The sequence below is a fragment of the Carassius auratus genome, unplaced genomic scaffold, assembly GCF_003368295.1.
Source record: "Carassius auratus strain Wakin unplaced genomic scaffold, ASM336829v1 scaf_tig00018187, whole genome shotgun sequence".
Classification (NCBI taxonomy): Eukaryota; Metazoa; Chordata; class Actinopteri; order Cypriniformes; family Cyprinidae; genus Carassius; species Carassius auratus.
Genome location: NW_020524858.1, coordinates 111,370 through 125,000, shown reverse-complemented (window position 1 = coordinate 125,000; position 13,631 = coordinate 111,370). Strand labels below are relative to the sequence as shown.

The following is a 13,631-nucleotide window of genomic DNA, read 5'->3' as shown; positions in this document are numbered from 1 at the left end:
TTTTTATATAATTAGCAGGTGACAATAATGGTTTAAAATATTTTTTCTGTGAATAGTTTAAAGAAACCAAGGCTCAAATGTGAGGTCTTAATTGTAACCAATGTGTACTTTAAAGGGATATTTCACACACACAAAAAAAAAAACATTCTGTCTTCATTTACTCACCTGTTATTTCAAACCTGTATGGGTTTGTATGTCACTAAAATATCTTATTTTGTGTTTTGCAAATGAAAGTCGCTCACAGGTTTAAAATAACACAGGGATGAGTAAATAATGACAATTTTCATTTTGGGGTGAACCATCATTTTAAGAGAGCAAATATCTGTGCTATACATGCAAGTACATTTCCATCATCATCTTAACAATACACTGCCATTCTATATTCCATGGCCCTGCTATGCCTCGACGTTGCTTAATTTTAGGTTGTATGCTGTTTGTTTTTGATCACATGAAAGTTAAGGTAATGTCTGAATCTCAAAGTTTTCAATAACTTCACAGGACAATGTTGTGAACTTGTGATGCTTACTGAATATGAGCCACCAAACCTAGTCCTAGTAAATACTGAGAATAGTAATAAACTATGACTATTTAAACCATTTTATTTCCAGACACAGTGTTGGTTTTGAATAGAAAAGACAGCATATCTTTTGACAAAAGATAAATCTAGTAAAACAGCTAACATTGGGGTGGGGTCAATTAAAATCATTTGAATGTAAATGGAGTGCAATTTTAAAGGGATAATTCACCCAAAAATGAAAATATGATGTTTATCTGCTTACCCCCAGGGCATCCCAGATGCCATGAATGTAAACATCATATTTTAATTTTTGGGTAAACTATGCCTTTAAATCCACTGTAGATTTTCAGTTATTTGCATGAATTTAAATAAAAAGTTCAAAGATAAGAAGCTATTCTGATGAGAGCACTCATGAACCTACCCTAGTTTCCTACGTTTCCTCCTCCCCATCTCTGCAAATACATCCTCTGCTATTGCAAAAATACGTCTGGAGCTCTGTTTCCAATACGCAGACCCTGTGGCAGTGGGGATAAAAATAAATAAAAACATTGTGTGAAATTCTGAATGATACCATCATTGATGAGCTGGGGCAAACTTCAGAATGAATTTGTTCCAATACTCCAGCCCACAACACAGACCTTTAAATCCAGGGGTATCGATAAGCAAATTTCCTTGACTATCAGTTAAGATTATGCTTGTTTCAGGACCCAAAGCAAGGGCTTCTTTTACTTTTGTTTTCATTGTTGACAAACAGGCCTCACTCGAAAAGGAATAACTCGAAAAGGAATAACTAATGCCTTGTCCTGCACTAGTTTGTCACCCTCAAGTTGTCCAAGGAAAATGGTTCTGTGGGAACACACACAAACACACTGTACCTATCAGAAGTGGTTACTTTAAACCCTTATATCTGCATTATTTTGAAATTACATTTCACTGCACCAGCATTTTGTCAATGCTGACCAATTTTTTTATCTGCTAAAAAGTAAGTTTTTACACTTACCTTTGATACATTTTGGGGCTAACTGCAGGACTAACTGCACGTGTAACTGTTGCAGTGGCAGATCGGGAAAAGCTGAAACGAGGTCGACTTTGTCCAGGGTTTGGGTGAAATGGGACTGGGATAGGGAGTGTCCCACATGCATCATCACCCATCACCTGGAAGGTACTCCCACCATTCATGAGGTCCAAACAACTGAAGAATCCAGATGAACCTGGGAAAACTGCAATTCCCATGTCATTGGTCAAGTAAACACTTGACTGTGTAATCTAGACAAAGGAGACAAGAGAACAGCACAAGATCAGAATACAAATTAGTCCGAATATTACGCTATACTTTGGACTAACAAATTGTCATTAGCTTTCCAGGATTGGAAACTCTGGTGTCTTGAAGAAGGCATCTTAATATGCAAGTGAAAAGTCGTTACGTATTTTCAAGATTGGTGACCCATACTCAAAATTGGTGTTCTGCATTTAACCCATCCAAGTGCACACACACAGCAGTGAGAAGTGAACACACACACGCGCACACACTGTGAACACACACCGGAGCAGTGTACAGTAATCTTGATTTTGTTCTTTTTTTTTTTTTTTAGAATGACTGACCAAAATTAGTATATTTTTCAAAATGTTTAACTAGTCAACTTAAAAACTAAAAGTTAGTTTTAGTTAAATTATCTTTTATTTGTTCTATTCACTCCAGGAATGCGTGACACCAGAGGCGTTGATCAGCTGCGCCATCGCGCGGTCGGCATCATTCGTCTCTTAATGGTTGCTAATGTTTTACTGAAAAACGCTCAATTTTCTTGATTAATTATAAAAACCTGCCAAAACAATAAATTCTAATTAATAAAAAAAAAATCGCCCAGCCTTAATGTTTCAGGTTTATATGACTGCAGGTTTGGTTTCTGACATGGACCATGAGGCAGGTTGTGCTTTTGCATTGTTAATATAACTTTATATTTAGGCTCGATATGTAACTTAACATTCAGGCTAAATGTATATTTAACACTTACAAAACATTACCAATTGTAAAATGAAGCTTAATCGGAAGAATCTGAAGAGTTTTTATACTGAATTTAGTCTAAAAAAAAATTATTTTTACGTTCTAGGATTAAATCATTTTTACGAGAGCAAACCTTGAAAATCCTGGCCAAGTTGTCCACTGTAACATCGTCCTCCCTGAGAACTGTGAGCCTCTTTTTAACGTGTATGTGCCAGTGGTAGACATCGTGTTAGAGTTTGCAGGAACATTAAATGGCGCCAATTTGGGCATCTGCACAATCTGCTGAATCTACGTCACATCCGTTTAGAACCAGCAGCCACACTTGTTGGTTTTATTTTTATCTCAATATTATTTGTTCTATTTTATATCCTGTATGTTGTAATTTTATAATCAACAGCATCAGATTGTAAAAAATTTTTATAGAACATGTTACAGTTAGGAAGCACACTTTAGTTTAGTGATTGGGGGACAATGACTAGATTAAACCCAGAATAATTTGAGAACAAAGTAAAATTTACATTCAAAAATTAACCTAGGATTTAGCAATAAAGATATCTTTGGACTTTTGCACATCAGCAAGGAATGATAGTTTGCATCACTGAAACAGCTATGTAGAAAACTGTAAACATTTTTAAAGTAAATTAATTAATTTGTTGCACTTTGAGAGTTCGAAAATAAGAGCTTCAATCCATGTTCAGTGGGCAAATTGAACAAACAAAAAAAAAAAATCTAAAAAGGGTCTAGAACCGCCCCTGGTCAGAATGTGTTCTTCCTCATGCTACACCCCTCCACTAAATTTTCTGGCCTCCCACGAGCGGGATAGGTCAATGTCTAGTATTAAACCGATCATGATTTACAGCTCAGATAATGTTAATCAAAATAACATCTGTAAAAAATTTAACAGCCTAATTTTTATATGGTGAAATTTCGACTGTTTGATTTATTAAAATTAACCCTTGTTCTTCCACAGTAGCATACATATTAATAACAACCAGGGTTCTAAATTAACACCCGCCAACCCGCCAAATGTGGGTTAAAATTTATTTTGGGGGTGTTAATTAAAACTTACTAGCCAGTTTGGCTGGTGATGCATAACATGAGGCTCTGTTCTCGGTCATTTATCCCCCTGGCAGCACTTCCTACATTTCCCATGAACACTGTGCTGTAATGCTACGTGTACGTGATGACGTTTCGTATGCCCATTGGCTGCATGCAGTTTGCAGTGAAACCAGCGTGAAAAAACATGGAAAGGAATAGAGCGTCCATCAGAAAACACAAGGAAGAAGAACAAATGGAGCCAGAGCATGGAGCATAGACTAAAAGAGGAGGGAGTTAGCTATTAAAGAAAAAAAAATAAGATTAAACTAAATGCAGTGGTGGTTGGGACAGATTTCTGGGGGCGAAAATAGGAATGAGGCAGGGGATGAGGATATTACGGAGCCCCGCACATCACCCGTCAAATCAAATCAATCCGTCCCCTCAGTTTATAAACCGTGCTCACGAATTCATAAACTGTTCCCTCGGTTTAACAAATCGTACCTACGAATTCATAATCCGTGCGCACGCTTTCACAATCCGTTCCCTCGGATTTGTAAACGGACGCGCATTTGTAGCTCCGCCCCACCGGCAGATTCATTTCTGTTTATTAAACATTATTTTTCATAGTATTCAATGAGTCTTTGAGCGTTTATTTAACATTAATCACCAATAGGATAAGACACAGCCGCCTGTGTTTTATGGCCAAAAAAATAAATGCTAAAAAGAAGAAGAAAATAAGGGTAAAAAGCAATACAAAACAAATAATATGCCGGTTATGTTTTCATTACTTGTCTCTCTAACTGAATGCAATGTTATTTTTGGCCTCATTATTTAAGAATAACATTAACAGTGAAACATGCATCTTACTCCGGCAGGTGGGGTGGGGTGGGGTGGATGGAGCTTAGTATAATAAAATCACAAAAATAAGTCTTCATGCATGTTAAGAAATAATTGTACACAAGCATTTCCTGTCAAAAGCTGTCAAAGCTTATTTAAAAATAAAGCAATCCATGAATTTTTTTCTTGTACTGATTTATTTAGCCTACAAATTAAAATTATAAAAATAACTTTATTTTTATTTTTATCATTATTATATATTATTATACAGGTTATGCATAAGAATCTTTTATCCAAAACAACCGAGGAAAAAAATTACTCCAGAGTTAGTCACAATGCCAGGTTTATTGTACAATAATAATCAAGTGCTATTATAAGATTATTCCTTTATTATTATTAAACCTATTCCACATAATAATATTCAATAAAACTGTATATTAACAGGAGCTTGCTGTATGAATCCGTGAGTACGGTTTACAGATCCGTGGGAACCGATTGCGAAAGCGTGCACACCGATTATGAATTTGTGGGTACGGATTAAAAAACCGAGGGTATGTTTACAAAATCTGAGCGCACGGATTGGAAATTCGTGGGCACGATTTGTTAAACCGAGGGAACAGTTTATGAATTCATGAATACGGTTTATAAACTGAGGGGACAGATTGCAAAACCGTCGCCACAGATTTATTTTTTTTCTCCTACAGGTATACATGGCCCCGTAGGATATCAACAAAGAAACAAAGAAAATAAAATTTAATGCAAAATGGCTGACGGGTCATGAATGGCTTGTGTTTGATCACAAGAATGTCGTAATGCTTTGTCAGGATTGCCGCATGTAAGTTACGCGAAAGATAAAAAACCAAACAAGCAATTTCGTGGTGGGAACTAATCATTTTAAATTTGAGTCAGTGTATATTTTGTTGTATGCATTGTACTTTATATGTGTTTTTCATGCCAACAATGTTAATAAAATAATCAAATTCATTCAGTGGCACTCATCATTTGTTATTTTTACCGAAAAAAAAAATGGCTAGTGGAAATTCTGATTGGCTGGTAACTTTAGAAAGTTACCAGCCACATTGGCTGGTGATCAAAAAAGTTAATTTAGAACCCTGATAACAACAGTAAACACACATACACCTATATATAGCACCTCAATCCCACTGAATAACAATTAACTAACAGTGGTTTTAGTGTAAATGCACAAAAGCTAGATTTATCATGAAATACTGTAATTATATTACATTTATCCTACATTGAATATACATGTCTCCATTAATAATATAATACAGTTAGATATATCGTACATTTCTGTCGCAATACCAAGCAGTTTGAGTTACAGTAAAATAAATCTATGGAAAATGATTCTGACTGTATCATTGCGCAGTGTTTCTCCTGATTGTCAGCGTTGTTTCATCTGTTTAAATCTCAGTCACTTGTGCTCTTTACTGAATTAATTGTAGACCGAAAAAAAGGGAACCGTAAACACCAACCAGGCTGAAGCGCAAGTGACTCCCTTCTATATATTTAGGCGATATCTAGCTTATAGTGACTTGTACACCTAAATAATTTCTCAACATAGGCTAAACACCTAATTTAGATGCTCTTTCTGCCATTATTCATAAAACGGAGTGTACAGTTAAGAGATGGGATCGAGACAAGTATGTATCGGTGTGCAACATAAGAGGCTATTGTTTAGAAATGGTTAAATATAAATTGTAAAAGCAATCATTTATTAGAATGCATTTCATCAATCTCATTTTTATTTTTTATCATCTGCTTACATTTTAAAAACTTTGCCTCTTTAATTCCAAACTTTACACACAATTGAAGAATTGCATGCACAAAATGCAAAATGCCTCACATCTCTTGCAAAATGAAGCACTTCATTCAAAATAACAAACACATCTCAAAAACAAACATTTGTCTTGTGTTGCAAACACCTTTGCCATAATATGGTATTTTTTGGACATATCACACAGTTATTTAAATGTTTAGCTCTTCTTTTATGACACATCTCTTATGTACAGTTTTTGAACAGTAGTGGAGAGCAGGGGCGAAATTACCATTTTTCAGAAAAACATATTTTTAAAAGACAATGTTGTAGACAGAGATATATTTCTGCTGTGGTCAGTAACTCAGAAGTGTGGTCTATCAATACCAGGTGGTATTTTGTAGAAATGTAAAAAGACTTCAGTATAATTTCACTTTGAACATAAGTTGCACATTGTTACTTTCGACCCCATCGGTTGGGACGAATGTAACACAAAGGTGGGTCAAAAGTAACACAACAATATAAGCTAGATTTTTCTGTTACTCTTATTTTTATTAAGTATACCGGACTATGACCTTGTTAATATGTAACTGCAAACATATTCTGCCTTTTATTTTTGCAAAAAAATTATTAAATTACATTTTCATATTTCAAGTTGGGACATTGTGAATAAAAACAGAATGCAATGTGGAAGTTTTATTCAGAATACAACATAGATGACATATCAAATGTTTAAACTGAGAAAATGTATCATTTTAAAGGAAAGTGGATTTTAAATTTCATGGTTTCAACACATCTCAAAAAAGTTGGGACAAGGCCATGTTTACCACTGTGTGACATCTCCTCTTCTTTTTATAACAGTCTGCAAACGTCTGGGGACTGAGGAGACAAGTTGGTCAAGTTTAGGAATAGGAATGCTGTCCCATTCTTGTCTAATACAGGTTTTTAGTTGCTCAATTAGGTCTTCCTCTTTATGATGCAACAAAAAAGATCTGGACTGCAGGCTGGCCATTTCAGTGCCCGGATCCTTCTTCTACGCAGCCATGATGTTGTAATGGATGTGGTATGTGGTCTGGCACTGTCATGAAGGAAAATGCAAGGTCTTCCCTGAAAGAGACGACGTCTGAATGGGAGCATATGTCGTTCTAGAACTTGTATATACCTTTCAGCATTGATGGCCTTTCCAGATGTGTAAGCTGCCAACGCCACACACACTCATGCAACCCCATACCATCAGAGATTCAGGCTTCTGAACTGAGCGCTGATAACAACTTGGGTTGTCCTTGTCCTCTTTAGTCCAGATGACATGGCGTCCCAGTTTTCCAAAAAAGAACTTTAAATTAAAAAACTTTAAAATAGATATGGCTTTTCATGACCTATAGAGTTTTAGCCAGCAACAGTGAATGGCACGGTGGATTGTGTTCAACGACAATGTTTTCTGAAAGTATTCCTGAGCCCATGTACTGATTTCCATTCCAGTATCATTCCTGTATGTGTTGCAGTGACGTCTAAGGGCTGAAGATCATGGGCATCCAGTCTGGTTTTCCGGCCTTGACCCTTACGCACAGAGATTGTTCTAGATTCTCTGAATTTTTGGATGATATAATGCACTGTAGATGATGATAACCTCAAACTCTTTGCAATGTTTCTCTGAAAAACTCCTTTATGATATTGGTATAGAAACACTGCCACTCTGAGAGGCTCATTTTATACCCAATCATGTTGCCAATTGACCTAATAAGTTGCAAATTGGTCTTCCAGCAGTTCCTTATATGTACATTTAACTTTTCCGGCCTCTTATTGCTACCTGTCCCAACTTTTTTGGAATGTGTAGCTCTCATGAAATCCAAAATGAGCTAATATTCGGTATTCAGTATTAATTAAGCCTTCAGAGATAGAAGCTGTGTCTGAAGCTGCTTTAAGATGTAGTATACCTGTTTACAGTTTAATATTGATCAGACATTCCTTTTACCTAGCAATTACAACTGTATAATGATATTAGATTAATGTTTAATACAACATTTTTAACACAGAAATATGTAATGACAAAATGAAATGATAGGCCTACTTTATGATACTTATGAAAGTAATATCGCCACTAGGTGTCGGTAAGTCACTGTGTTAATAAAGAAGCCTTTTATTCAATCTATTCATCCAAGATTCAGATTCTTTCAGAAATAAATTCAAGTGTCTGTCTTTAATAATTTGTCACTGAACTGTCTATAATAATAAGTCTTTCAAAGACTGATTCATATCATGATTCAGGAATGATACATCACCCTATAGTCTATTCGCTTACTGTGACTTGGTTTTGGTTTGATGACGTCAAGGAAATACCCCCCACCCATTCACATCTGAAAACTACTACTTACCTATGTCAAACAATGTAACTGTAAAAATAATGTAAATATGTAACTTCACATAATTCTGTACATATTTGTTTACATGTTTGCATTTAAATAAAGAAAACACTTGACCCTCTTCCTGCTCTCTGTTCGTTTTCTATCTAGGCTACTTGTTTTTCATAAAAAAACCAACAAAAAAAAAACACTTTCTTTGTATATTCTAAATATTTATATTCTAACTAATTGTTTTCTTGGTGTGTGTGTGTGTGTGTGTGTGTGTGTTTATACAGTGGTCAACGTTTGAAGTGGATCAAATCCTTTAATCAAAGCTTTCCTAAAACCTAAATTCAAAATACGATATTGTAATTTATATATAATTAAACTGCATTGGGCTAACCGAGACTTGTCATAGCATTTCCATTGTATTGCTTTTTTTTTAGTTTTGACTGCTTTTATTATATCGTGTTGCACATACTGTAACTATGCATGTGATCGTTAAAAAAAAAACGTGTTCTTTATGCCCGCGATGGATACGCGGAAGTGAGTGTCTGTGTTTTGTTATAGACATAAACCATAAATATTTGACTGAAACTTGTCTGTTAAAATCTGTTTGCATGAACTTTAACTTTGAAATATTTTAACTGTTGCCCCGCCTTTTACTTCTAAAACCTCGTATTTTCTATGATAAAGTGCTGAGGAAACACGGAGGTACATTATGCTTCGCGAATTACCCATCGCGTGTTGGTAGAGGCGAGTGCCACAGATTGTTTTGCTGATTGAGAAACGTGATTGGTAAACGGTTTGCCAGAATATACCCTGACCATCCAAGAGGATAAGAATGGCTAAAATCCTTAACGTTCAACAGGATGATACGAGGAACAAGACGCCAGCTGAAAAAGAGAAAGGAGCGCTGAAGAAGGAAAACGTAACGTTGTTTGTTAAAAGCTTATTTTGATTTTCTTAACCTGTTGACTTACCTCAAGGATGGACGGTCCGACGCTTTCCCTCTTGCTCTCACCGTATAGTGCCGGTTCGCAAATGAATATCTCTTGAATGAATGCAGGGTTTTTTTTTTTTTTTAAACCACACTCGAAATGATTCACGTTGTAGCGTTAGTTGGTTAAGAGTCATATCGCAAATCGATTCTTTAGAACCCTTCAGTGAACCGGGATTATATACAGTATGCACATCAAAGTTTGTTTTTAATTAATGGACTGTATATATTATTTATTCTTAATATTTTAAATAATTGTAATACATTCGTAATTAATTTTAACAACAATTATGGCAACACCTACACAGTATTTCAGAGTTTTAGGCCTACTTAAGTGTTATACAACTTTAAATATAAAAAAAAATATTAAAACACTATTAACATTGTAACTTTTGATAAAAGAATGAGAATATATAATGCATTGTATTACAAAAAATAAATAAATGAATAAATAAATAAGGCCTTCTAATGGATATTATAGTTTGTAAAGTTGTCAAAGGGCATTTCTAAAATACCTGTAATCATTTACTCACTGGTTCCAAACCTGTATAAATGTATTCCTTTCAGTCTCGGTCACAATCTTGTTTTCAATTAAATGAAAGCAAATAGTGACTAAGTCCATCAGTCTTTAACATTTAAATATAATATAGCTGTATTTTTTGGTGACCTCTGCCTTTAAATATTTGACAATGTAACATTTATCGAAAGCTGATGATTTATTACAAATTTGTACAACATATGTATTACATTTTTTTTTTATCAATAATCATGCTTTACAGAAAACACTAAAGATTGTTGAAGCATCTGAAAAAAGAAAAACCCTTCTGAAAATTCTTGAAGAAAGAAAGGCAAGGAAGAGAGAAGCCCTTCCTTGGTGATGGAGGAGTTGTACCTCAAAAAACATTTGAGGATTTACAAAGAAAATACAGATACATAAAGAAACAAAAGCAAGACTTACAGGAAGAGCTGGAAGAATTCAAACATAAATACGAGTTTATGAATAATTAACAATTTCCATGTGTTTACAAACATAGCCTATAATAAAAAAAAAAATTGTATTATGAAAATTTCAGAATCTTAGTATGAAAATCTGAAACTTTTTTCTGTTTCTTGTTCTCTACAACACTAAAGATTAGCTGAATTAGAAAAGGAGAAAGCGGATCTACTTGCAGAGCTGGCTACATACAAAAGCCTTAACATTACACTGCAGCAGAACCTAAATGAAGTGCTACAAGGAGCCTTCTCAAAAACAGGTATTGTTTCAAATCTTGATGGATGGCCATTTTAAGTTCTCTCCAGTGATGTTAGATTGGGTTCTGACTGGGATATCTATGGGCATTCACAGAGTTGTCCCTATACACTTTTGTTGTTTTGGTTATTTGAATTATCTAAACTCTGGTTTTTGCTTTGTCATTATGGAGTATCTAGTGTGTGGAACTTTAAGACATTTTAGAATATGACTGAAGCATAACAATATGTATTATTGTAAGTAAAAAAAGTAATAAAGGGATACTACTCTCAATTAGAATATGACTTCACCCTTTTATTTTTATATATTAACATATTTGTCCCTACCATTGTTTGGTTGGTTGCAGGTCCATCTCTTCTTAACAGACCTTCTGCATCTTTTGAGAGCAAACCTGATGGAGGATCAGACGAGCTGCCCAATAGTTCAGAGGGCAACAACCCACCTCTGAATAAAAACACTTCTCAATCAACTCTGAGCCTTTATGAAATAAAGGATGGCACGGTACACAATTGTCAAGCCTTTTTACCCCATTTGTTTTCACACATCAAAAAGTCCACTTTGACCCCAATAATGGTAACAATATACTTATTATAATACTATTATATTATATAACATTATATTATATGTTAATAAGTACATTACCATTATTATTATTATATTATCTAATATATAGTAAATATATATTTTAAACTTTTTAAATATAATATTTTTTTTATTAAAAACTTGTCATAACACTTGCATATGATTGCTTTTTTGTTGTTTTTGATTGCTTCCATTGTCCTCAATTGTAAGTCGCTTTGGATAAAAGCATTTGCTAAATGACTAAATGTAAATATATACATATTGTCACAAACACAGCCTCTGTGGCTCCCTCCGATCACCACCAGAGGGAACCGTCGCCCGAGTATTAACCTCTTTCAAAACTTCATTTCCCATAACACCCCGTACCTGGGGCTGATTACCTGCACAGGTGTCGCTCATCTCCATCCCCTATTTAATGAACTCGCCCTGTTCTCTCAAACGCAAAGTCTTGTTTTGCCCATGCAGACATTACCGAGCGTTTTCCCATTGTTTGATCTCCCGTGTATGACCTGGACTGCTTATTGGACTCTGATTCTATGCCGCCTGCCTTACCGACCACTGCCTTGTTCTCTCGTCTCTGCCTGCCAGCCGCCAGCCCTGATTCTACGCTCTGTCAAGGTTTATGATTCTGATTTGTCTACGTTGTATCTAACGCCCCTGATTGATCTGTTTCTGTTTACTCTGTTGATTATTGAAATAAAGCTGCTTATGGATCATAACGCCCCTGACTCAGCGTTACAGAAGACTTTGCCAGATATTGATCCAGCGGCTTTTTTCCAGATCACGGCAGAAGTATCCGCTCAAGCCGCGGCGCTGACAGCCCATCAGCAGCAGCTGAATCGACTCACCTCTCTCACCGAAGAAATGATCCGAACCCTCCAATCACTCCGCCTGCAAACCCCGGAGGGAAATATTCCAGCAGCACCTCAACCACAGCAAATGGCCGCCGCCGTGGCCACACCTCCCGCTTCAGTAAGCCCGCGCTTGGCGTTCCCAGAAAAGTTCGATGGATCACCTGCCAGATGCAAGGGGTTCCTATTACAATGTTCGATGTTTGTTAACCAGCAGCCCTCGTTATATCCCACAGAGGACAGCCGAATTTCGTTTGAGTGCTCTTTGCTCACGGGGAGAGCACTAGAGTGGGCCACAGCCATCTGGAACGGTGATCGATCAGTTTTCACCACCTTTTCAGCATTTCTGCTCTGATTCAGAGAGGTTTTCGAACATCCCGCGGGAGGAAAGGAGGTTGGCGAACAGCTTATCGCACTCCGTCAAGGAGGAAGATCGGCCGCAGATTATGCTCTCTCATTCCGCACCCTAGCTGCACAAACTGGCTGGCCAGACGACCCTTTACGCCTGCACTTCAGGAGGGGACTGGATGCTGAGCTGCAGACCAAACTAGCCTGCCGAGATGAGGGCAAAACTCTCGAACAACTCATCGATCTGTCCATCAAGGTAGACAATCTGATTCGGGCACGTCGGCCCCGATACCGAACTTCATCACTCACCCCAGTCAACAGCTCAAGCCCGGATCCAGAACCCATGCAAATCGGAGTTACCCGATTAAGCGAGGAGGAAAAGTCACGCAGGCGACAGCACAACTTGTGTTTATACTGTGGCTTGGCTGGACATCTACGGGCTTCATGCCCCACTCGACCGCCGCGACATTCAGCTGCGGTGAGTTATCCTTCTAGATCTTCCTCTATGTTAGAAATACCAGTCATGTTATATGTTAAGGGAATTAGCATCGAGGTGAGGGCATTGATTGATTCCGGAGCTGCGGGAAATTTTATTGATACCACTTTCATGGAGACTCATAACATCCCTTGTATTCCATGTACCTCTCACTTGGCAGTGGCAGCTCTAGATGGGCGACCGCTGGGCTCCGGTTGCATCCAAACCATCACTGAGGAGTTAGAACTCACCGTCGGGGCCCTCCATTCTGAAAAGATCCACCTCTACAGCTTCCAATCTCCTCATAACCCCATTATCTTGGGACTGCCCTGGCTGGAAAAACACAATCCAATCATCTCCTGGTCCAAGAAACAGATATCACAATGGTCAGATTACTGCAAACAACATTGTCTCCATTCCTGCACCCGACCCACGATCACTCATACTTCCTCATCAGCCTCTCAACTGCCTCAAGAGTATGACGATCTCCAGGAGGCTTTCAGTAAAACCAAGGCTGCGCAACTACCTCCTCATCGACCAGGCGATTGCGCCATTGAGCTGATGCCAGGCGCTCAACCACCCAAGGGCCGAGTGTTTCCGTTATCTCAACCCGAAGCCG

At 37.1% G+C, this 13,631-nt stretch overlaps 1 protein-coding gene across 1 annotated transcript in view; it reads left to right on the top strand.

The window, feature by feature from the left end:
* Nucleotides 1-13,631, top strand: part of LOC113075977 (gastrula zinc finger protein XlCGF26.1-like) — a 43,081-nt gene that overhangs the window by 24,272 nt on the left and 5,178 nt on the right. The window contains exon 3 of the transcript XR_003281080.1: nucleotides 11,103-11,257. The gene's annotated coding sequence lies outside the window, so the exon portion shown is untranslated. The remainder of the gene's footprint in view (nucleotides 1-11,102; nucleotides 11,258-13,631) is intronic.